Genomic DNA, 24,839 nt, shown 5'->3' on the forward strand with positions numbered 1-24,839 from the left:
TTTCTTTCTTGTCCTACGTCAAATGGGCAGGTGGAAAATTCCCAAGCACGTTCTTCTCATGGATATGTTCTCAATCAGCTGGAAAGCAAATGTGTCAAAGTCCCAAGAAGGTCATTTGGATTTATGTCTTAGTTCCTTCCCTGACACTCTGAGCCAGCCTTCTATCTTTGCCCCTGCATTAGAGAAACCAAAAACTTCGGATTGTTCAGACAGAAGGGGAAAAAAGATCCCTATAGATGAAGAGAGGTCAACACCCCTACTATCAATTGGCTTTACTCAAGCAAATTATCCTCCTTCCTCTGTAAATATCTTAAGTCATCACCTAATTAAAAGAAAAGCAAGCTGCTTTGCTGTTCCAGGTCAACGTACTTTTTTATGGAGAGCACAACAGTTTGGAGAACAGATGGAAACAGCAGCTGGGAGCTCTAAAGGACACTCATATTCCTAGCTTCTCAGAAGACTGAGGCACAGTGCTCTGCTTCATACATTTACCTGTTCACACGCTTACAGCCTTTGCAGCTTCTAAACAGCACTTGGATTCAGTCTTGATTCTGAGCAGGGCTCAAGAAAAGGCTTTCTCAAGAAAAGTTTACCACAAATAGAGTCTGCAGGGTAACTTGTTTGAATTAATTCAGAACAAGAAAAATTGAGTCCTCATGCAAAACATTTGTTTCCAGGAGGCTCACAAAGGGATTCTGCTACTGAAATGACATCGTGTTTGTCTCTAGAACAAGTGTGGTTTTCCAGGAGCCTTCCAATGAGACATTGCCTGGACTCAATGAATCAAATTTTCTAGCTTTTGCACTCTCCAAAATAAAAAACACACAGAAACTATATTAGTAATCGAAATAGAAGCAGAAGCACAGGAACTGAGAAGCTCTTTTCTTACACAGACATGGTCCTCAGATTCCAGGCTATGCCTCATTTTGGGTGGCTGTTCCCTCTGGTTTGGGTCTGACAGTCATTGACCTGGAAATACTTCACAGATACTTGCCCTTTGGAGAATGGTCACAATTAGGGTCCTCAAAAAACATGTTAGGGAGGTCAGCAGTCCCACCATGATTCACACAGGTAGAAAAAGTTTCAAGGAATCAATTATTAGCTCTTTGAATGTGTCATGGCACAGTTCATACACAGTCACTGCATTATACAGATCAATCGGGTAGACCTGACGGATCAAAAGGCAGCGATCTCAGAGTTTGAATGCATAAACCCAGGCAGCAGAACTTCCTCTAGTAAATCCACTGATGAAGAAATTGTTCTTTCCTATAACACGTATGAACATGATTAAGTTCAATGACTTGTTGATATAAAACACCTTTGGGGGAAAAAATCCTCTTTAAACTCTCATAATAGTGAATTCATTGTAACCCCAGGAATTTCAACTAAAATAAGAACAACCTGTAGAAAACAGCAGCACATGTGACTCAAGACAGACAAGCTGCAGTCAGCCACTAGCTTTCAACAAGTCACAGAACTGACCTTGTGAACTCCGTTAATGGTTGCCACACAGATCTGGTATAGAAGAAACCAAACAGCTATTCCGTAGCTGCAGATAACACCCTGACAATTGCTCTAAAAACCTGCTTCCTGCCCCTCTTGCTGTCATTCAGTCTTAGTTTCTGATCCTGCTTCTCAGAAGTGGTCTTTGGTCCTTCAGTTGTATTAACTCATTCTGCCAGCACAGCCTTGGTTTCTAATCCCACCTCTTGGTCTGCTTAACACCGATTCCTGGATGTCACTGCTTACCTTACCCCCTCATCCTACTCACTGCTTCTGATCGTGTCACTGAAGCTGGAGGAGGAACAAGCAGGCATGGATCAGAGAACCTCTAGCCTAGGATCATTCTCTCTGGAGCTTCCATCCCCTGGTTTTCTAGTTCTTCATAATAGTATTTCACTCCAGTCTGTCCTAAACTACAGAATCTATCCACTCATGCCTCAGTGAAGATTCCTCACTATCAAGTAAAAGAGCAACTAGCATCAACCCAGTCGATGAACAAGAAATATGTATTTTGTTTCAACAGAAACAGGAATAACAGCTGAGCATCATCAAGGACCTAGCAGATGCCCTAGAATTTCTTGCAACCTTAATATTCAGATAAAAAGTATACCCTTTACAGTACTTGTTCTCTAGCATTTTCATGATAGCATCTACTCTGAATTAGATCAGAAGCTGAAAAAGAGTCTGGTTTATTTTGCGGATTCTTTGGGAAGTTTTGTTATTATTCTGGGACAGGGAAGGAGAGGAACATTTACAAAAAACCTGGCAAGAAGTGGCAACACCCACTTTTCCTTTGTTATTTTGGCCCCCATTGCTGGTATTCTTGGATTTTCATTCTGGAAAAAGGAGATAGATGAGGAATTGTCTGAAGGAGTGTTTGCTGGGCTGCTTGCCCTCAGAAAATTGGAAAATTGCCCAGGCTGAAGAAAGAAAGGATTCTATAAACTCAGATCTGACTTGTGTTTAACAGAACAACATTTATGGAGAATGAATATTTACAGTGTCTTGACCTAAGAAACTTTGTTATCTTGTATGGTGTTGAAGAAAGAAGTGACCAGTGGAAAAAACACAGAAATTGCCAAACCGAATCAGCAGTAGTCCACCCAGTCATCCTGTCTGACAGTGTCTTGAACCTTCATAAGAAGGTGCAGGAAGAAAGCCTACAGTAGGTAGCAATGGCAAGTTTATTCTTAGTCTCTGTTAACATTTATCTTAAGCCATAAAGTACATGGGCTTATATCCTTCTCAACATTACTCATTCATTAGCAGGCTGATCTTGTCTTCTATATAAACAGACCTAATCCCTTTGTTCTATCAGCAATCTTTAAAGCCTTCTTCACTGTTGCCGAGTATCCAAATCCATAAAGGAAAAGGATTGACAGCAGCCAGACAACTTGCCCATTCGAGCAACAAAGGTACAAATCCCACCCCCAGTTTCACTCTGCTATCAGTAGCGGGTAGTCAGTCGGAAGGAAGGCGATTAAAAGCCTGTAACCTTCTTAATGGCAAACAACCAATGATTTGCATCACCACCCTCCACCCCCTCCTAGAATCTTTACAATAAAAAGTTTAAACTCTGTATCTTGTTCTAAGGAAAAATTCCCATTTTATGGAGTATCTTACTAGAAAGCATTGTTACCTGTGAACAGCACCGCAGACTGTGCAAAACAACTTAAAGGCTTCAGGGAACACAGTATTGAAGAGGAAGAAAGGAGAAAATTAGATCTTAGGTCTGGGATTTGTTCAGACAGTTATTACAGAGCAAGGGATGGTCTTCAGAAACTGTCTCTCCAAGCCAGGAAGATCTTGTTTAGCTAGCCAGCCGTCCAAGGTGCCAACTACTAAGATTTAATCAGCCTTTAACTGTTGGAGGAAGCTCCCGTTCTGCTGCAGCAACAGCAGGATAGGAACTGGGGAAAGGGCAGACACAGCCACACTGATAGGCACCGCTGCCCGCTGCCTTTAAAGAACAGCTGGGAGCTACCAGCTTAGACAGTAGAACCAGTATGAAGAGTCACGTAAGAAAATCAAGTCTGCAATGACTCCTAAAAGAAATTATTTGTAATCTTATACAGCCTACATTGCTAACACCACAGGGGGTGTAAAGAAAAGGAAAGAAAGATGGTGACTGGAGAAGTCTACTTTAACAAAACAAAAACATGTATTCCTGTTGCCTGCATTATTTATAGTATAATTTATTCATCACCACCCCAGACTACGAGATGTCTGAGCAACTTCCAGAGCGCAGAGGGGTTTTTTTTCCCCTCCAAAATATGAGGAGTATAAGAAACACGACTGACAACCAGTATTTTATACAATAACAATGCAATACTATGATTCACTTGCATTAAGTCTGACTCAATGTCATTACCTTTAAATAGGAAATGCAGCTAATAATTTCAAAGCTAAAAATAGAAAGATATGTGATGTGAATCCTATGTGATTTACTCCTAATTGGAATATATTATGCTGTCTTTCAAATGCTTTTGTAGGTGCTTATCAGCTTTGCTATTTTTTCTTTTTCACTTATGTTTGCTTTATTTTTCTTTTGCTTACCAAGATAACATCTACTTACAGAAATGCATTTCTAGAATTTTATATGAAAAAGGACTACATCACTACACTACTACAGTAACCATGCTGATATGAAACGTAGATGCCATTGTAGCTGAAGAAAATCAAATGGCAGAGAAGATGACAATGAAATATGTGGGAGCAAATACGCAAATAAACCCTTTATAATGAAAGGAAATAGTACTAAAAGTCTTTTAAAAATGTCAGCTAGGGGAACTCAATAAAGGTCAAGACACTTTGAAAAGGAGAAGTTAATCAAAGATTTTTCTGTATTTACAGTCTTTTGATCCATAATTCAGTATAATGTACTCCAGGTTACTTTAAAGCCAAGAAGTGACCTTTCTTGCCAACATTCACTGTTCCTTATCCCACAAGTCCCAAGTTTTGCTTGAAGAAACCAACCAAACCTGTCGATGTGTAAATTGCCTAAATCTACACCTTGCAGGATACAGTGATGTTAGCCTCCAAACCCCTACTTAGATGATAGAACTTCACCAACATGATTACTTTCCACTGTTCTTGCATAAACCAAAATAAACAGGTGGGGAATGACCCCAGAACTCACTTCATATCTTTTAAACAGCTTTTAAAATTACCATTCCCACCACTAGCAAATGAAAATAGGTGGGGCAAATATTTTTGTGCCAATAAAAATGTTTCATTTAACAAAGTGTGTGTCAAGAAGGCCAATTAAAGTGTACAGGCACATTTTGAAGTCACTGAATTTAGAGCCACTCCAAATTTGCGAAAATAAACAAGCATTTCAAAATAGGAGCATTTTCATTAGAAAAACGACAAGCAGATTTCCGTCACCTCAAGGAAAGTCACTTTTTATCATTTTCTTTAACTGTCACTCTCAAAATGAAAGCAAAATCAAGAATAAGAGAAATTGGTTTTGATACTATACATGCTCTTGAAGCCACAAAAAAGTAAGAGGTTTAACAACAACATTTTCCTGTGTTTAAAGTGCTTCTCTCCCTTCTTATAGCACAAGACTATTATTACACAAGAGGCAAAACCGCCTATAGCAAAACCGAGTACACAGCAAGTGCTTCTGGCCTTCCTCCCTCGGAAAGAAAATTATTTTCCTGTGGTGGCTTAGTTACAACGTATATTTAAATTGCTCTAACAGCAACTAAAACTACCACTTCAGTTCTCACTTCACACGCTTCCTAAGACTTAAAAGAGGAAAGGAACCTTGCTTCCCAAATAACACCCCTTATTCTGCAACTTTAAGCTAAGTAGTTATCTCCTCTGAAGCTGATGAGAGCTTTAAAGGAATAAATAAGGCATCTTTTATTTTAAGGAGAATCATCTTCCCCTGCGCATCACCTACAGGTGATCTCAGACCAATAAAGACGGTATGACATTTGCACAACAGAACCACCCAGCACGGCTGAGGCTAGAAGGCACCTCTGAAGGTCATCTGGTCCATCCCTCCTGCTCAAGCAGGGCCACCCACAGCCAGTTCCCCAGGACCCTGTCTAGTCACCTTATGAATATCTCCGAGGAAGACTCCGTAACCTCCTCGGGCAACCTGTGCTCACTGACCCACCCAGTAGAAAGGTGTTTTCAGATGTGTTTCAGTTTATGCCCATTGCCTCCGGTCCTGTCACTGGGCAGCACTGAGAAGAGCCTGGCTTCGTCCTCTTTGCACCCTCCCTTCAGGTATTTATAAACATTGATAAGACGCCCCTCCCTGAGCCTTCTCTTCTCCGGGCTGAACCGTCCCAGCTCTCTCAGCCTTTCCTCATGTATCAGATGCTCCAGTAGCTTCATCATCCTTGTAGCCCTTCACTGAACTCTCTCCAGTATGTCTAGTATGTCTTTGTGCAGGTTCTCAACCCTAAAAATGTCTGGAAGCATCCAGAGTGTCCTTATTATCCGGGAAGTTAGACCCCTGAGTGTCCCTTTTGCGGCTGCACAAGGTTTCTACAACAAGGAGAAAGAGAGCTTATGGCCCTGCAAATTCAGCATGAAGGGGTTTCCTTCTTTAATCACTAGAAAAATTCTTTGGTCCTGGTCCTAACTCAAACCAGAATAGTTAAGGTCAGCTTTTAGGCAACTCTGAATTATGCCAACACTTCTCAAAATACCTCCCTGCTGTCTGCAAAATTAAGAAACTATAAGGTCACTTAAAAATTCACCAGTCCTCAGCTCCATTTCAAACAGTTTAAACTTCATGAAGCAAAGAATTAAGCTTATAATGTTGTTTGGCAATACTGAGAGAAAAACTAACAAGAAATTAAAAGATGAAACACAAAAATCAAGACAATAAAGATGACATTTTCATACCAAACATTGCCAAAAATAAATGAGAGGAGGGCAACAGGTGAAACTGTTTCCAATTTTAAAGCTTTTTATAATGTGCATAAGGTCTCAGTAGTTCTGTATGGCCTAACAAAATAGTTAAAATTACTTTAGGAAAAGGTAAATATATTCCAAAACAAAGAAGTTCACTGAACTTCCACCATTTCTCTCTCTCCACGTTTTGTTAAGAGGACCCAATACCAAACATCTAGGTTTGACATGAGCAACAACTGAAAAATCCTTTTCACTTACTTATATTAAGCCATTACTTTTTCATAGTGCTTTCCAGAGCAATTTACAGGAATCTGCAGTATGCAAAGCCAATATAATGGACAAACAGAATGAGAAGTTATTTGATAAGCATTTCTTAGGATGTCAGAATTTTTAATAACTAACATTAGTTATTAGGCTAAGAAGAAAGAGATTAATGGTGACAGAGCGAGAAATAAAGTACAGAAAGCCATTCTAGTAAATGCAGCATAAATGTCCCAGCATTGCTTCAGGCTTCAGTTTGGCAGCTGCTACAGACACACCTTTTCTTCAAACCGTACAGCACAAAGACACTAAGACCAATTGCTTTCTGCATCTCAAAATTTTGATAAACTGAAAACTTTGAAGGGGTTTAGAAATGGAAAAGCATCAACATAAGTGTAATGAACAGAACAAAGAAAAACTTGCAAAACTAGCTTTGCACAAGATTGCTCTTACAGAATTCTCTATCCACCAAGTACAATTAAGGTACATACATAAACAGCTTATTACTTATACTCGTGGGATTTTAGGTATCTTACAGGAAATAAGAAATTTAAAGTGATCTAAAACCTCTAACAGCATAATCATAAGCCTTTTTTTACTGGTAACAGATTCCAAGCTTCAAGTCAGGTTTGACTGCATTAGTCACTAAGGAAAAATGTATTAATTTCCTGATACTTCACTGAAATTCTTAGACTGAACTACAACAAAAATAATAATCCCTTTTAGAAGGAATATCAGAAAAGGATTCTCCTCCAGTTGTTCAGGAATGCTAGGGATTTAAAATATTTCAAAATGGCTGGCTGCAGTTCAACACAACACAGCTAATGGGCTCATCTATCAATTGTCCCATAACACTTAACGTAGTCAAATAATTTCTCTTTTAACATTCCACCTCTAGCTTCTATACTGTCAGATAAGATATCAAGCATATAGATGGAAGATTACACCAAGATATATCATAACTGACCCTTTTAAACTGAAAGTAGGTTTTTCTATACATTAAGAACCAGCTCAACTCAGCTGCAAGATGCCCTGCTAAAGAACATCTACAACCTGCAATTTTGGTAAAGTTGTTATACATTTTGACAATATAATTTATTGACTTTCTGTTATGCGGGACAGATAACAGAAATATACTTCATAGCAATAACCTTTTTCCCCCCCACACAAAGTTCTTACTTTAAAAGTGTATAGAGGAGTATTATTTCTCACTGGCAAAGAATTTAGGACATTAACTGTCATTTGTAATCAGGTATATCCGTAAAGATGATTACTCTGTCCTCGATCAACAGCTGAAGAAAAGGCTTAACTGACCATCAGATAAGGTAAACTAGGATACAACTAAAACTCCAAGCTTCACACCTCATTCAAAATGCATCTCTCCAAGTTATCCACCTGTAAAGATGTCTGTCAGTTCATCAGATAAGCTTTGTCTCATTCTAAATATCATAAAAGACTAAGATATCTTTAGATCAAATAACTTCAAGTACATTTTTAGGCTTAACTTCACTGTGAAAGCCAACAAAGTCTGGGCAAACCTGTCTATTGCCAGTTAGACGGTAAAAGTCAATCAATGCATAGTGGTTCAGTGTTAATTTCTCAGAAGAAAGGCATCCCAATCAACATCCTTCATCTTGATTGCAGAGGCATCGGACTGAAATTGCCCAAGAAGTGGTCCTAGATGGCTAATACAATTTTCACAAGAGTTACTATAAAGAAAATTTCAAAATGTGAATTGACAGATTAGAAGAGGCTATTTTCCTCTTACTTCTCCTTGGAACAATAACCATATGCTCAATCATGCATACGTAAATACACGAAGAACCATTTTACTCTGGACAAAAGCAAGATCTAAGTGAGAGGCATAAAGTAGGATCTACGTAATTCAGTCAAACTGCAGAAATCATTTACAATTGTTAACTGCTTTGTAGAAATAACTTGGAATACTGACAGATTTTTTTTCTAGCCCTGACACAATTAGTGGTCTTAATACTCTGTTCAGAAACTCAGTCTAGTTACTTCTCTTTGGAGTCAGCATTGATCTCAGGTATCTATCTTTTTGCATATGATAAAACAGAATGCCAGTAAGGCATAGTCTCAGACTACAGATGAAATGATTCTGTGGAAGTCTAAGATAAAATAGCTAGCTTCAGCCTGAAAAGCATTTAGGTCAGATACAGCACCATCAGAATTTACATGAGGGAGCACATCACCTTTAGTACAGGGTCATCCGCAGCTTAATTACAGGTTGCTACATTCACAGCTAAAAAGATCAGGGGCATTCAGCACCACGCAGCACACTGTTAGTGAATTGTTACCTTCATATTACACTCAAAAAACATTTAGGATACTGAAGCCGCACAATCAAACATACAGAAATTATAAAACACCAGAATTAAGGCGGTTCCTTCCTGGCTGGTTTATTAATTTTTTCAAACAGGAACCCTGCCTCATCCAGTGCACATGGTTTGACAGCAGCGTTAACAGGGAGAAATTACTTCATATTTCTTTCTCCCCTTCTCATAGTACAGTGCTAAAATTAGCCTAAGCTATTAAAATCCTAGGACAAAAAAAAACTTTTCTTTTTTTCCTTTTTCCTCCACATTATGCTCCTTATACTACTATCTGAAAGTGTTACATGTCAGTAATTTATTTTCACAACAGATCCTATTTATATTTTTATAACTCGAGATCCACAGCACAAAGTATATGAATTGTGTCTGCCTGATCTGGAATGTTTCCAGACTAATTTTTCTCAGGATATTTATCACTGTGTAGTATCACAAGCACAATTCACAGTTGCTATTAGCTTCAGTGGCAGCTGTGAAAGCTTTGCATTCCTTATTTTATAGGTGTCCAACTTGAAACTTTACTATTCAATACAAGGATCACAACTAGTTATTGTTAATAACAACATTATGTGTCTTGCTTATCAAGTAAAAAGCAAAATCCATTTCTTTGAAGTGGCATTTAACTAAAGAAACCTTCAGATAATCATCTTCACAATCCTTTATTCAGTTCAGTATACAACATCAAGCATGTGCAACAAGTAAGATGGGTTCTACAGACCACATTCCTTAAAGATTTAAGGCATTCCTAAAACACAAGCCATCCTGAACAGTAAGTTTAAGGGGAAAAAAGGTAATGTGTTAATGGAATTACAGACTCTGAATTCAAACGCAGAGATGTGGGTAACATTAAAAAAATGTAGCCCATATATCATTTGGTACTTAGGTTTCTGTTGGTATTTTAACAAAGTCTAAGATCACGAGCCTAGTGTGAAGAGAATTTTGGGGAACAGCAGCTGCTCGTCTCTAACAGCAATCATGTAACTTGAGAAATGTAATTTTAAGATTTTCAAGGAACAGAACACTACACTCTTATCTTGATGAATTTCCAGAAAATAATGATAGGTAGGATATCTTAAACAGAGGAAGACCTAACATTCCCATATACAATATTTATACTTTTCCAAAATCAGAAACTCAACATTTAAGTACGTGGCATAACCATAACAGCTAAGCATCCCCTTCAACCTCTTTACCTAAATAAAAAAAATTGGAGCACTATCTAGAAAGGTAACAGACATAACTGTTTCTGTATTTGCTGCATTTCAGGGCAGATCTGATAGCATTAACAGATTAATGGGAAAAAGAGCAAAGTGGTAATTAAACCAAAAGCTTTGTTTCAAACCATTACAGTAAATCTGCATATTCACTGTACAATTCCTTAAAGCCAGCAGGCTAGACTGGATTAAAGAAAGAGTAAATCCTATCATATTTAACATTTCACATGCCTGATCCAGTTACCTTTTTATATGCATTTCACTATTTTCCTCTACAGAAGCAAGATAATGCCTCCTAGTGCTATTAATTGCTCATAAAAGAGCCAATTTTCAAATAAAAATGTTAATACAAGAATCCTAAAGCATAACCCTTTTTTTTATATAAATTCTGTCCATCAAGAAGAATCAGTTAAAGCAAGCTTATAGAATTTGAAGGTAAAGTATAATGACTCTAAGCCTTTTTTTTCTTTTTTTCCCTACTAGTTACATTGTAGTCAGAAAATTTCTTTATTCTACATTACGGAACAACTTATCTAAGTCAACTTCCTTCTGAAAAAATAAATTGGTGGCTTTAACAATGGTTGCATTTAGAAGAGGCTTATATAGAACTTCCCTAACCTTCTTCCAGAGAAAAAATAGTTAAAATGTTTTAATTAATCCACTTTTCCTTGGCAAATATTTCCTTTACAATGTTTTTAATATAACTCAACATTGGCTGCATCTTTCTTGACAGCTGGTATTTCCTTAACAGAGAACGTCTCAACTGGTTTATGTATAACATTCTTCCTAAAATTCATTTCCTTTCTGTGTAAGAAGTTAATACACCAGGGAAAAAAAAGCAGGAATGTTTCATGCCATGTGGGATATAACAGTTCTAGAGTTTTACTTTAAATTAGCCCAATAATGTTTTTGTAGAATTATTATTAACGTGGCTGAAGCTTAACATTTGGAAAAAGGAAAAATACCTGCCCACAACTTCACTTCTCTCCAGATCTCATTCCAACACGAACTTCACCTTTATGTTCTAGCTCTTCAGTACATGCCTGGTGGAAATCTGACAGCTCATAGCAAGGTTCAGCTTTGGGGAGAGATGTTAAGAAGAAAACAATCATCTAGTTAAGAACAAGAGGCTGATGGTTCTATATCAAATAGCTCCCAAACCAGAAATGAAAGTTCTTGCTAACTTCAACTCTAAACATTAAATCATTCAAGACATTGAAACTGGCAGAAGAGCACACCACAACCTGTCTCAAGGGAAGGACAGACACGGAGGTCTCACAGAAGAAGATGCAGCTCCTAAGGGTGGGCCACTCCTCCATACTAACACCAAATCCCAAGTTCCTAAGAGCTGGGAGGCTTGCACCAGTGGCATGCAGAAGAACTAAGGTCCCGCATGCAAAAATCCTGGGAAATAGCATCTTTACAGGATATCAAGGCCAAACAAAGGCATTTGCTCTACAGTCTGTAACATATACTGCCTGTAAAGGTTGTAAACCCTTAGCTAAATGGCTGGAGAGCTACAGCAAAAACAGCAGTGTAAGTGATGAAGAAGTATCTGCTGATAATTTCTCTTCCCTCTTGTCATGCTATAAGCATTCATTAAAAACATTACTGTCCTCCCAGATCAGGTCATTTTCAGTACTGCTGAAAATTTTCATTCTAAAATATTCTGCAGCCCCTGGAACTCTATGTACAACAATATTTTGCAACTACTGTTGTCCATTTTTTGGTATCTCCTAGCCACTATCATTTTGTGATACTTCTAGTAAACATTATCATCTGTGTTAATACTGTACATAGAAAGTATCTTGCACTGAAATCCAAAGATACCAGGCAATTTCCCTAAATTTTAAGGTTTGCTTATTTTACATTTATGAATAAATTACATGTTTCTAAACTTCAGCAAAAGCCTGTCTTAAATACGCCTTTTTCAGCTAATTCTGTGTTTCAAGATACAGTGAGAGATGATGGGGACAGATAATGAAACCTTTCTTTCTTTCTAACATGCAAACTCATTTTAGCATTCTGCTTACAACGATACCTTTTGTTCTGAAAGCAAGCTTAATTCCGCATGCCCAGCGCCATCATAAAGCTATGGACAATATGCGCGATGCTAGTCTGCTTAACAGATTTTTATGGATGCCTTACAAAAAGTCAAAAAAGAAAAAACAGCCATATTTACCACCTCTATTTGCCACTCTCTACACGTAAAATGAACAAGAATCTGAATACGCTTGGGGCCATAGGCAACACGGGAATAACTTAAAGCTTCCCTTAAAAAAAGGGAAGTGAGATTTGCTATAGCCACTTCAGGGGCACAGCGCTGTTTGCCAAGCTGCAAAGGCAGACCATAAGAAAATCTTACTAACATGTGACTGACACAGTCAAAGCTTTCTGAATCCTCTAAACTTTTCATAAGGTTCTTTAATTAACAATAACTGCTATTAGTATATTTTCAAAGACATTCTACTGCACAAGGGTGCTGCGTATCACATACTGTTCTTCAGCAGACTAGCCTGCTGCAATAACTTTAACAAAAACCCCATAAATTTAGCTATTTTCCCTTTAGACAGACAATAATACATATTCCTGTGTTTTTAGCACAGGTATCTTTAGCTATATCCCTACTGTGACTGCTCACGCCACCTTTGCTTCTGCCTATATTTAATTTCCATGCTACCATAACTACAGAGCCTTTTTCTCAATTTTACAGAGCAGTCATCTCTCAAGGTCCTTCAATGACCTACTGTAAGAAGAACACACAAAAAATACAGCTGCTTAACCCTTGACATCTTTGCAGGCATTTGTCATTCAAAAACTATTAAGGGGGCAGACAAGATAAACACACAGCTTTTTTACTATCAAAATCTAAAAGAAATGTGTTATTCAGTTAAAGCATAGTCTTAAAGGGGGATTTTTTTATTGTTTAGTGGAGCTGACACTGTTCAACATCTTACCCCATAACCAAAGGTGCAAAACTAAATGCTTCAATATTTAGGAAAGAAACCAAGATTCTTTCTTCAGAGTAGGACTGAGATACACTAAGTACAATGCCTACCTTTATTACAACATAAGTAAAAAACGTTCTGCGAAGGAAGTTTTTACAAAAATCACTATTCTAAGTAAATTTTCAAAATTGTGATCTAAAGATACAACCATTTATGTCAAAATAATGAAGTACCCATTTTGTAATGAATAGTAGACCCATGTAAGCACTGGAAATAGTGGATAACTGTCAGGATCTTATTTAAAACTTGGTATTCAAGTGAAAATTTAAACCTGATGTTCCTAATAAAATAACACACTTCTCTGAGCAAAGCCGTAATTTTGGGATGGACACACCCTTTGTCACTTTCAACGGTTAGAAACAGATGAATCTGCAAAACGCTTCTTGCAAATCAGACTGACAAACAAGTATTTTTCTAAGGAAACTCTAGCGCAAAATCTATCCATCTCATGGAGAAAGCACAAAATGCAGTAAGACCAATCCTTTCCTAAAACAGTCTATCCCTAAAGTTTAGAAAAACCAAACATACCCAGAACATTACATTCCCTCTTCCTAGACAGTCTACAAGTATTTCAGAGAGATTAAACCAAACCAAACACCCCCTTTCCAAATGCGAGATGCAGGCCAATTCCCAGAACATTAGTTGTTTCCACTACCTGATGATGAATTATACATAATTAGTTCACTGGCAGTGCATCATTTTTACTTGTCCTAAAGACAAATCTACTGACCTGGGCAAGAGACCTTGAAAGAAACTGCTAAAACTGTTTTCTTTTTAAGGGAATTCACTAGTTAAGTTGACAGATTTAGTGGTGTTTTCACATTGAAGAGGGAAGACCAGAAGAAAGCTACTGTCTATGCAGGAAGCCAAAAGAAAACGATTAGCCTTACCTCACCAGACTCTACAGATTGGCTCAATAACCTTTGCTTGAGTGTATTACCTCACACTTTCTGAAATGTTGCACTCAAGAGAAAGAGGTTTTCCATGAGTGGAGAGTTAAAAAGAAAAATAAAATAAATTGACTGACTCCCAACAGAGACTTAACAGGTAACTATTTCTTCTACTTGTTTTGCTCTTTGAGAAATCTTTTGTAGTTTTCTTCGGCTTTGTTAAAGGACCTAGCAATGACTTCCCTGGAGCACGTGGCCACCAGCTCCAGCTGATACACAATCTAAAAAATTTACACAACAGAACTAGGAACAAGCTCCAAGTTCTGACCATAGTCTGAAAGCTAGTTTGCAGTTTCATTCACTTTGAAAAGTTAACTTCCATAGATCAGCATGTGGTCAGCACTGTCTTCTGGCTTTATCTTACCAGAAGAGTTGAAAGTTGGTTTTCGATGAGCACAAAACATGTAACTGCTATTCAGTGAGCTGAATGCTTGAGAAATTCCCACTGTACTACATGAATTCCAGTTAAGAATTAGTCCTCTTTGTGAGAAATATTGTTAAGTGAAATTAAAAAGTGTTCGTTCCGTTGAAGTTTCTAAAAGTAATAGCACAAGCTGCAGCAATTGGAAAAAAGTAAGCTTTACCAGTCATTGATAAATTTACTATTGCTGTAGTATTATCAGCTTTTTCAAAACCAATGTTCTTACATTCTAGCAGATCATTAAAATCACAGTAACATGACCTTGAAAGCAAATGGGATTGATCAGCTCAACAGACACACAATTAATGTAATCTTAATTATCAAAAACTAGAGGGATCTAGTCCTTCTAGCATCTCAATAATAAAATAAACCCGCTGGAAAACTAAGTTAGATTTCTCACAGTTCTACGTCCAAAACAAGACAGTATTTTCTTTCCTACATCATTTTCACTAAAGAAACAGCGTGTCAAAGCTAACCAGCACATCTCAGATAAAAATCACAAGGCATTCCATATAATGGAAATCCACACAACTCACCTCCCTCTTAACGACATTTGTCCTCACATTTCTCTGTGAAAGCATCTAACCCTACCTGTGATCAGTTTAGATGGTCTATCTGAAGAGAAGTCTGTTGACAGATTGACTCCCACGATCTCTGAACACTCTGCCAACTGGAAAACTTTCTGAGTATAGCAAAGACCTTTTTTCCTGCATTTGGATAAAAACAGGGATATAAGATTGGTAACAGTTTTGGGGGTCTTTTTGCTTGGTTTTTTGTAATACTTCTCTAGAAACTGAAACTACCAAATGTTTAGCAGTAATTCAGGGAGTTGTAATATCCACCCGATAGACTCAATTCAGACTCGTTCCCACTTCTATTTTGGAATGCATACAATGTTGAATATCCTCTACACAAAGCTTAACGCTTGCTATACATCTGTTTACAACTTCAGCTTACCAACTGAAAATGCTAACTATACCTTGCCTCAAGAAGTATAAGACAAGCAAGGAAAACTTCAGTAACCTCCAAAACAACGCTTGCATGGAAGTCTGGAAGATCAGCAAGCATTTTACTTCGTTTTGATGTTGTAACTTAGCTGCTTGAGTGGAATTTACAGTTTCTTTCTGAACAACTACCTTTCAGATTTCAGAAGCACAGCATGAAGCGCTTTCAATGGTATTTATTACAAAAAGACTACTAGTATGAAGTCATATTTGAGCCAGTCTATAAACGGTTTTTTGCAAATAAATTGTAAAAACACTTCAAAAGCATTAATCAGCTTAAAAACATTCATTTCTGCATACATTTTTCTACATAAGTTAAATCACATTAGGAGAACATACTTTTTAAAATATGGCTTGAGCTAATTTTAAACATGGTTGGAAAAGTTTGGCCTACGCTGATTAAAATCTTTATTTAAATGAAAGGAAAATTTAACCACAGAAACTGTGCTCATTTTAGAAAAACAAGCATATCACTGCCAAAGTGCTGTCCTAAGTTTAGATTGCTGTCTGACTAAAACATTATAATTACGAGAAACTAAAATGGATTTCTAAATGTTTCAAGATGAAACAGCCATTGGGTAATTTGCAAGATATGCAATTATCTTCTGAATTCAAACACATAATGCTAATACTTGATCTGAACAAATGCAGGCTGTAGATTGTTGCTTGTGTGGAGATTGGGGAAAATCGATGTTAAAAAAAAATCAATACCAACACCAAATAAGAGTAACCATAATGAAACCTGAGAGCAAAATTACCAAGTAATGTGGAATTAATTACTTAGACATAAAGAATTTTCTTTGAGGGAAGAAAAGGTTTTGAATCTTACCTATCGCTTCTGTCTCTCCAAGAGCTAATCAAGCTGAACAGAGGATTCTCAGCACTTATATGCCATATGAGGCATTTCACACAAGTTCTCACGTGTAGCAAGACAGTAATGTTTTTACCTTCAAACACCAGAGAGGGTCTTCCCAATAGATTTAAAGGGTCATACAGTGTATTTTCTGTTACTTCACAATTAACACTTATATTTAGGTGGAATCATTATCATACTGACCACACAAAAGTTAAAAGGAAAAAAAACACATAGTTTAAAAACTATGTTAAAAAACACAGTTAAAAATCATGATTGTGTGTACTTGTCAGCACCTGCACCGCCTGCTATAGTTTGTCTTTGATTTAGCAAGAGAAATGAATGGCTTGGTTGTGTTTTGTTTCTTGTTCTCCTGTAAAAGCCTGGTGTTTGGTTATCTTTTGACTCTTCTGACTACAACCAGCTCCATCATTTCACTGATTTGGTGAAGGAGTACAAAACAATCTATCATTCATGTATTAAAGCACCCAGGAACTGGGAGCATATCAGGGGACACAGTCGTTTATAGGAACACTTCCATGATTCAAACAGTAATTTTATAAAAGACTAGAGCATTTTCAAGAAAAACTAACTCTCTACAAGCAAAGTGTGGTGCTCCATGTAACTGCTTCATATAGACTCATCAGGCAGTCTATTCATTTAGCCTTCATGGCACTTCTGAAGCTGCCATCAAAAGAGAAGAGCAAACAGATATAGATTTCTTTCAACCATAAGATATGCTGGGTGCCTTAAAAACAACGAAACCACCATAAGCTCAATGAGAAAACACTTGAGACTAGGCAATACCTTTCAGAACCACTGGAATGAAAGCAATACCTGCTCCCTTGATACCTAAAATAACACAAATAGCAGGTATTATACCAAAGGATGCACCAAAGAAAACCCTCAAGAGTCATGGTAGTTTTAATACCACAGATGCAAAGTCTTGGAAAGGCATGTTTAAAAGCAGCAAGATGGAAAAAACAGTTTTGTTTCAAGGAATCCCCGGGGGGGGGGGGGGGGGGGGGGGGGAATCCCAAAACAAAAAAAACCCCAACCAAACAAAAACTAAGCCTGCTATCAGACTAAAGGCAAATTCATTTTCTAAACCCATGAAAGGATAGTGTGTGAACCTAGTGGAGCAATTAATTTTGTATTGACGAGTAAAGACTTCCCCAGTTTTGAACCCCTAAGCATGTAAGAAACCCTAATAGAAACATATCAAATTAAGTAAATTAGGTTTTTTATAGCAAAACAAATTCACAAGGAAACTAGTTCAGCTAAGAGGAGAACACTAGGAAAAAGAAGAGACTTTTTGGCTACGTTTCACGAAGTCTGCTAACATTGCGCTCTCACATCTCACCGTGCCCTGGAGCAGAAACAGTGGACTTTATAATGCAGAATTGTCTTTCAGGAGCAATTCACTTTTTGGCAAGGTCAACAAAAAGTCACGTAAAACCAGACTGCAAGCCTTTGCCCACACTCAGCAGCGACCTGTTTCAAAAAGTCAACTCTAAAGGTTCCATTCTCCCCTCTCTTAGCTCCAAGTGCTGACCAAACACCACACATGCAACGCAAACAAGCCAGCTCTCGTCAGTCCATAGCTAATCAAACATTAAACCAGGTTATGGAACTCAATACCACACACAGAACATGAGGAATCTTGTCTGCGTGTTCTCAGCACCACAACCTGAAGAAACAAGGGAACAAGGAAGGGACAACCTTGAACAAGAGTTTAAGTGAAGAACAGGAGAATGAAATAAGGAAAGAAAGAAGTACAGAGGAAAACAAAGATCGTTTGTAAACAATGACCAGGTAGGAGGAAAGCATAAACTGAGACAAAGACACTGCATGTCCCAAGAAGCTGGAAGAAGCCACCAACAAAAGGAAAAGGTGTGTTTTGGCAAACCAGAGGTGGGAGGAGTGGGGGGCAGCAGCACATTGAAGGACAGGACAAGTGACAGGGAAGAAAGGACATAAATGAGACTGTCTAAACAAAAATTAAGAGATAGAAACTCTACAGGGAGAAGTCTTGGACAGAATCAAATAGAAAGCCAGCAGAAGGACAAGAGGATTTGCACCTGAGACAGTTCAGGCAATTAAGAATCTAGCCTGGCATTATTAAAAATAGCTGCTGAAGAAGTAGAGACTCTGCAGGAACAGATGAAACACATGAGAGCCCGCCACCTGAGCAACTGGAGAAAGGACTTGCTGGATCAAGTAACCCCAACACTGCTAAAACCCCAGGTGGATCTGAAGATGTCACCTCATGTACACTTCCAATTTCCTTTTCAGATTGCTTTTGTGAGGAGTGTAGGGAACTCTATGAAACCAAAACTCATCAAGACTGTGGAGTTGGAACATACCAGAATCAAGGTTTCCCTGTGCAACTTCACTTTGGCTTTTACAGTAGAATACAGTATTATTTTTGCTTCAAGACTCCTGTCTCACTCGGTACACGTGGTGGACCAGCCCCTGACATCTAAGTAAGGCTGTGTAAGAGACTTCCCTTTTTCAGCACAGAAACTCTTTGACAAGAAGTGAATGGAGAAAAGACTCTGGAAAGATGGGAAAGCTCCTTCAGACTTATACTCCCTTCACTCTTACCACATATTCCTTACACATGGTTGACTTTTTTTTTTAATCCAAACTTTTCAGAAGTTTGAAGTGTAGTCCTGATTTTCTGAATGACCAATTTGAGATCTGGTTTCTTGAGGTACAGTTTCACATTATACTTAACCCACAGCTGGATTACATTAGTGCAGAAGGAGAAACAGCTTTCATTCGTATCAGAGCAAACACTCACTAGAATAGCTTCCACTCAACAGAAAGCCATCCCCATAAAACTGTTAGATCAAGTGTCCCTGCAACCATCCAACCACTAAATCCACTACACAGAGAGTAGCAGTAACCCATGGCCAGTGATGGCGAAGGAGTGAGACCACACTCTTCAGCTGCAGCCCACACACTGATCAAACTATGCATTCGCACTGTTAAACTGTACCTTGATTTGCTGAGGAGCCAGATAGTACAGCTGCCACTGAAGCTTTGCATTCAGAGCATTAGATAATACTATAAAATCTGATTACAAACTCAACCACCTCATTTTAGATTTCTGTGTTCAATTTAAGACATACTTTGGCTTTCCTTTTTTTATCCTATTTTCCCCATTTGTAAAGCAAGAAGGGAACAAAAAAAAAAAGACTATCTGTTAATCTCTGTGTTACAGCAGAATAAGTTTGCGCTTGAGAAACCTAAAAATATTGCTGTGGTAACTTCTACTGGAAAGTCTATGGGTCCAAAAGCAAAGAGTGGGTGGTGTCTTCAAAATGAGAGACAGCTACTACAAAGTAAGTGAGATATGGCAATACTTAACGATCAATAAGTAAAATACGCTACCCATTATGCAAGCATAGTCCACTCCATCCACTAGCGTAAGTGGAGATGAAATAAAAGTCTAGCGACAACCAAGTACTGTATCACAATGAATACACATGAGCTCCAGCTGCACACGTAGTTTAATTCTAATATTTAGTTTTAGGATGCAGCTTTCTGCAGCCACAGTTACGTTCTGAACAGCCTGGTTGTGAAAAGTCGCATGCCTTGGGCCGATACTGCACTTCTTACACAAGAGACCATTCAGGTCAAAGTTTAGCTTTGCCAGAGGGCAAACCTAGCCGAGACAGCAGCCTACGCGCCAATACCAACGGGAGAAGCGACAACAGACACAGTAAACAAGGAAAACCACCCAGCCACAGTTGGCAAAACCCGACTGACTTCGTGTACCTGCGAGTCATAACAAGAGACTCTACTTTTCCCCAAAGGAAAGATACTAAGGATGAGATTATAACAAGGAGCCTCCGTTTATTCCTCTAGGTGTAATAAAAACAGCACTACTGAAACAAAGGTTTCAGGTAACGTACACGTTTCACACACACTGAAGGTATCCCCAGACAAGCTCAAGCGCTCTCCTCCAGCGGCTCCTCGCCTGGCATCGCCGCGGCTCCCAGCCCTCCTACAGCGCGGCGACCATGCCTGGGGGGAGAAACGGGAGGCAGGTGAGAGAGTCCGCCAGGCCGCATCTCGGCGAGTCAAACCGGCAAGGCCGCGCCAGCGGCGGAGGCCCGGAGGCGCTGGTCAGCCCCGCCGCGCCGTGGGGGTCAGCCCCGCCGCCCGCAGCCGCCAGCACCGCGGCCCGTGTCTGCCCGCCCGCCCGCCCTCACCTGAGACGGGGCAGCGCCGCGGCGGGAGGAGGCTCCCCGCCCCGCTCAGGGAGCCGCCGCCCCGGGGAGCGCGGCCGCGCCGCCGCCAGCACCCAGCGTCGCCAGGGCCGCCGCCGCCGCCATATTCCCGCTGCCACCGGCGACCTCTGACCCTCCCAATCACTTCCGGTCACAGTTGTCAAGCCGTTGTCATGGCACCGCTCCTGGCCCCGGCCTCCCTTAAAGGGGCAGCAGCCACCCCACGCACCCCCACACCCACTCCTCGCACCCACACCCACTCCTCACACACACGCAGACCGGTGTGGGGGACAGGCCTGGGGAGCGACCGGGTGGCTGGAGGAGCCGTGGGCCCGGGAGCAGCAGGCCCTGGCCCGCAGGGGGTCCCGCCGCCGCCCTGGGGCTCTGCCCCGCTGCCCCACAAAGCCGGGGCCACCCTGCGGGTCCCCGGCCGGGAGCTTGGGCCTCGGCTCGCCTGAAAAGGGGATTTCGGCCGGTTCTTGTGGGGTACGCGGAGCCGTGCTGTCGCTCCCGTGGGGCAGCCGGTGGGAGAGGATGGCTTCAGGCGCTCAGGAAGAAAAAGCGCTCGTCTTAATTTAGTTATTAGCTAAAAAGGGACAATGATTCATCAGCCCAACAGTGCTGTACGAAGGGGAAAACCCCACTACTGTCAGCCACGGATTTTGTCATAAAATAGCCTGTCGAGTGTGAGAGAAACGGAAAACGATCGTGGCATGATTTCCACTGCCATGAGGAGATGGTTTCTCTTAACTTTCTCTGTAACTGGAAATATTTTCAGCTTTTATTGCTCCATGCTTTACTGCCGCTCACTGTTGACGCAGTTAACCTTTTTATACTCTTTCCACATGTGTGTTTTTATACGGTAAACAAATCTGGTGAAACCCCCAATCCAAGAAGGAAAACTCCAGGAGGTTTTAAGTGAAGTTTTATGCTTGTGTAAAAGGAAAGTGAGCCCATGCCTGGCTGACTCGAGCTGTTGGATCAGGGCCAAAGTGACCCAGGCTCTCTTTCTGACCCCACAACAATTTCACGAGCACGGGCGAACATGCCCTTCTGCAAAACTCCGGCAAAGTACAAATACCAGGGCAAAACCTGATCCCATACCCGTTTAGGGATATGTTGCCCCATAGCCACTCCCCTGGTGGGATCCCTTTTTTCTACTGCAGTTAGTTTTGAGGACAACATCGACTCTTCTGAAGTGCCTATCACCATTCAGTGAGAATTCATGGCCTCAATAAGTACTTTTGCAGAGCTGAGAATCATTCATCAATTCAGTCAATACTTGAAATAAAAGAATTAGGGAATGAGCCTTCTGGGAATCTCATCCTAGAAGTCATTAAAATGTTGGAAATTCCATTGTCATCCCTTTTTGAGGGATCTCATTCGTTCATTCAGCCTGGAGAAGTCGGGGCTAAGAGGGGACTTAGCTGCTGTCTTCCACTCATGGAACGTTATTGAGAAAGTGGAGCCAGACCCTTCTCAGAGGTGCACAGCAAACAGATGAGAGGCATTGGTCCCACATTGCAGCAAGAGAAATCCCAATTAGCTATTAAGAAGGAATTCTTCAAAATGAGCATGGTCAAGCACTGGAACTGGCTTCCTAAAGACCTTGTGCAATTTCAAAACTCATCTGGGCAAGGTCTTAAGTAAAAGTACTAATAGCATCCCAAATCCTTCAAAATGACTTAGCTGAAGAGATGAAGACAATGCCCTGTTAGCTTGCACTGTCTCTTGTGTCAGGAGGCTGTTCGCTGGGTGATTCAGCTCACCTGACTCGTGCTAACTATAAAACAGGCATTTAGTCAGACTTAGTCCTCAAGGTTCCCCCCTCTAGGCAGCTCCAAAAAGTGACCCATTCCATCCTAAAATGGATGTCTGGGACAGCTCAGCACTTGGGGAGCTGAAATGGCTGACTTTTTGGTAGCACTCTTACTGATCAGATAGTTAAAGCTAGGTGAAAGGAATCCTCACTGGTGCCTCCTAAAAATAAGGACAAGAGGAAGGCAAACTGAAGAATTTTGAAGTAGCTAAGCGCAAGACCTTAGGATGAGAGAAATAACATAGGCAGAATGGCTCCAAGGGAAACATGTGCCTTGGGGTGTCAGCCCTTGACTGGTGGCCAGGCTCCTGGGCAGCCTCAAAAGTTTGCATAGAAACGGGGCATCTGCAGTGATGGCATCTGCAATAGGCCTGCCGGTACAACCCTGGAATGCTAAATGGAAAGCTGACCCCAAATTATTATACTGCTGTTATATAGGAAGGTGAGAAAGGTGAAACTGCAGTCATATCTACGTGTGGCTTTGTAAGGCAGGGAAGTCACGGTTCTTTCCATTAGTCTGGTAAACTGATAATGGGCAAAAACGCACATGGGTAATTGTCTCTCCGGTTGAAGCTCTCTGTATGGAAGAAATCAGTACTAAAATGGGTTAATAAAATCTTGAAGAAGATTTTGTAGCTAAGTAAGGAGCTTTGGCACTCTAGCGTCTATCTCTGAGCCCCAAAACGTGGGCCAGAATCTTACTGCAGGCCACTCTCCATCACTTCCAGGGTGACCCTGGACAAATCACTCCCTATCCACTCACAACCTATCAGTGTAGTAGGAATAACGACACTTTCTTCTTGCTGAGAGTGCTGCCAGGAGATAGTAATCAAAGTTCGTAATTCGATTAGAAAATGTGAAACACTATACAGCTCTCCTTCTTACAATGCCAACACCTGGCTATACAAACTTCCAGTTAAGATATTTTACTTGTAACTGTGAAGAAAACAATTTGCTGAGACAGATAATAACGAGTAATTGTGTTCCTGTTTTCCTTAAGGACCCAAAAGCAATTTTGTACTGTTTGTAGAGAAATCGTTTTGTCTATCACATCGACATGCAGCCGACTGAAGAAGAACACGACATCTTTTCAACCATTCACTATGGCACTCCATTAGAAAATACAAAGGAGAATTTAATTTTCAGTTGCAACTACACAGGCAAAGTAGATAAGCACCTTGCGCTTTAGGATCCTATACTTAACGCTGAACTTGCGTGAGGTGAGCTAGTGTAACCGTTTTGTTAGAAAGCAGAAAGTCTGCTCAAGAAAAATACAGGCATTCATAATGCCCCTACAGTTTTTGTGAAAGTGGAAAGTACAATTTCTGCAGCCAAAGACAACAGTGAGGGGAAGAAAAGAATGTTCAGTATTCAGCAAAAAGGAAGAGTCTGGCTGACTGGAAATGTATGTGCATTTCAGAAGGCTTTGTTAAAATAATATTAAGGTACTGGCTTTACCTCCACAAAAATAATGCCATTTGAAGCTGAAGTCAAGCTTTCGACATGTTTGAAATAAAACAATATAGATTTAATTCAGCCACAAAACAATTCCTTTGGGGAGAGCTGGAAGCGGCAAGGCTTGATTTCCAATGAACTTGGTCCCTGTATCCCTCAGCCCACCTCCATCCCCGCTGCATTAATTTCGTCTCCTCCCCGCACCACGGACGACAGCCCCGCAAAGCAAGAAGCAATAGGTGCGGGTTGGCCAGTGAGTACCAGCTGCCAAGAGAAGCAATAATGTTTGCTCACTGGGGACATGAATTTAGTTCTCGCTCCTCTGGTGTGCTGTCTGTATTAACAGAGCTCATAGGAACATGATTGTTTCTGAGACTACTGCCCTTCCATCAAATTTGAGTGACATTCATCAAAAAGGTTCAAAAGCTATTGGAGAGGGACTTGCAGCCAGCGTGGCTATGTAAGCAATATTCATGTGGAAAAACAGGCTGAAAAAATACAGAGTTGACTACAGCGGGGGAAAAAAAAATCAATGAAAACCTTTTTGGAAGCGGGTGAAATTAAAAATGATTCAGACTTTCTAGCTGTGCTAGCACCTGAGAAATAGAAAGAGAAAACAGGAAATGAGACGCGCTACCATCCATCCACTGGCAGGACTTGGAAATATATGGAAGGAAGAATTTAAGATGTTGATAGTAAGACAGGCAACGGGAATTTTTTGGCTATAGCTGGGGTAGGCTTTACAAAATGTTTTTAGTGATACGATTTGCAGTGGGACCCTTCCATCCATCCTGTGTTGGCATAGCTCACCTGGATGACAAGTGGCACCACAGAGCTCGTAACAAGCCGCTAAGAGAGGGGAGACAGAGAGGAGGGAAAGC

At 40.2% G+C, this 24,839-nt stretch overlaps 1 protein-coding gene across 2 annotated transcripts in view; it reads right to left on the reverse strand.

The window, feature by feature from the left end:
• The window catches only part of LCLAT1 (lysocardiolipin acyltransferase 1), a 121,435-nt gene extending 100,736 nt beyond the window's left edge, over positions 1–20,699 (reverse strand). The window contains exons 1-2 of one of the 2 annotated variants that reach the window (XM_059830888.1): positions 20,667–20,685; positions 20,367–20,478 (exon numbers count right to left, since the gene is read on the reverse strand). The gene's annotated coding sequence lies outside the window, so the exon portion shown is untranslated. Of the gene's footprint in view, positions 1–20,366; positions 20,479–20,666 lie in introns of both variants that reach the window. The other variant, XM_059830894.1, reaches the window with a different exon arrangement.
• Positions 20,700–24,839: the final 4,140 nt, after the last annotated feature.

This window comes from Gavia stellata, chromosome 2 (genome assembly GCF_030936135.1).
Source record: "Gavia stellata isolate bGavSte3 chromosome 2, bGavSte3.hap2, whole genome shotgun sequence".
Classification (NCBI taxonomy): domain Eukaryota; kingdom Metazoa; phylum Chordata; class Aves; order Gaviiformes; family Gaviidae; genus Gavia; species Gavia stellata.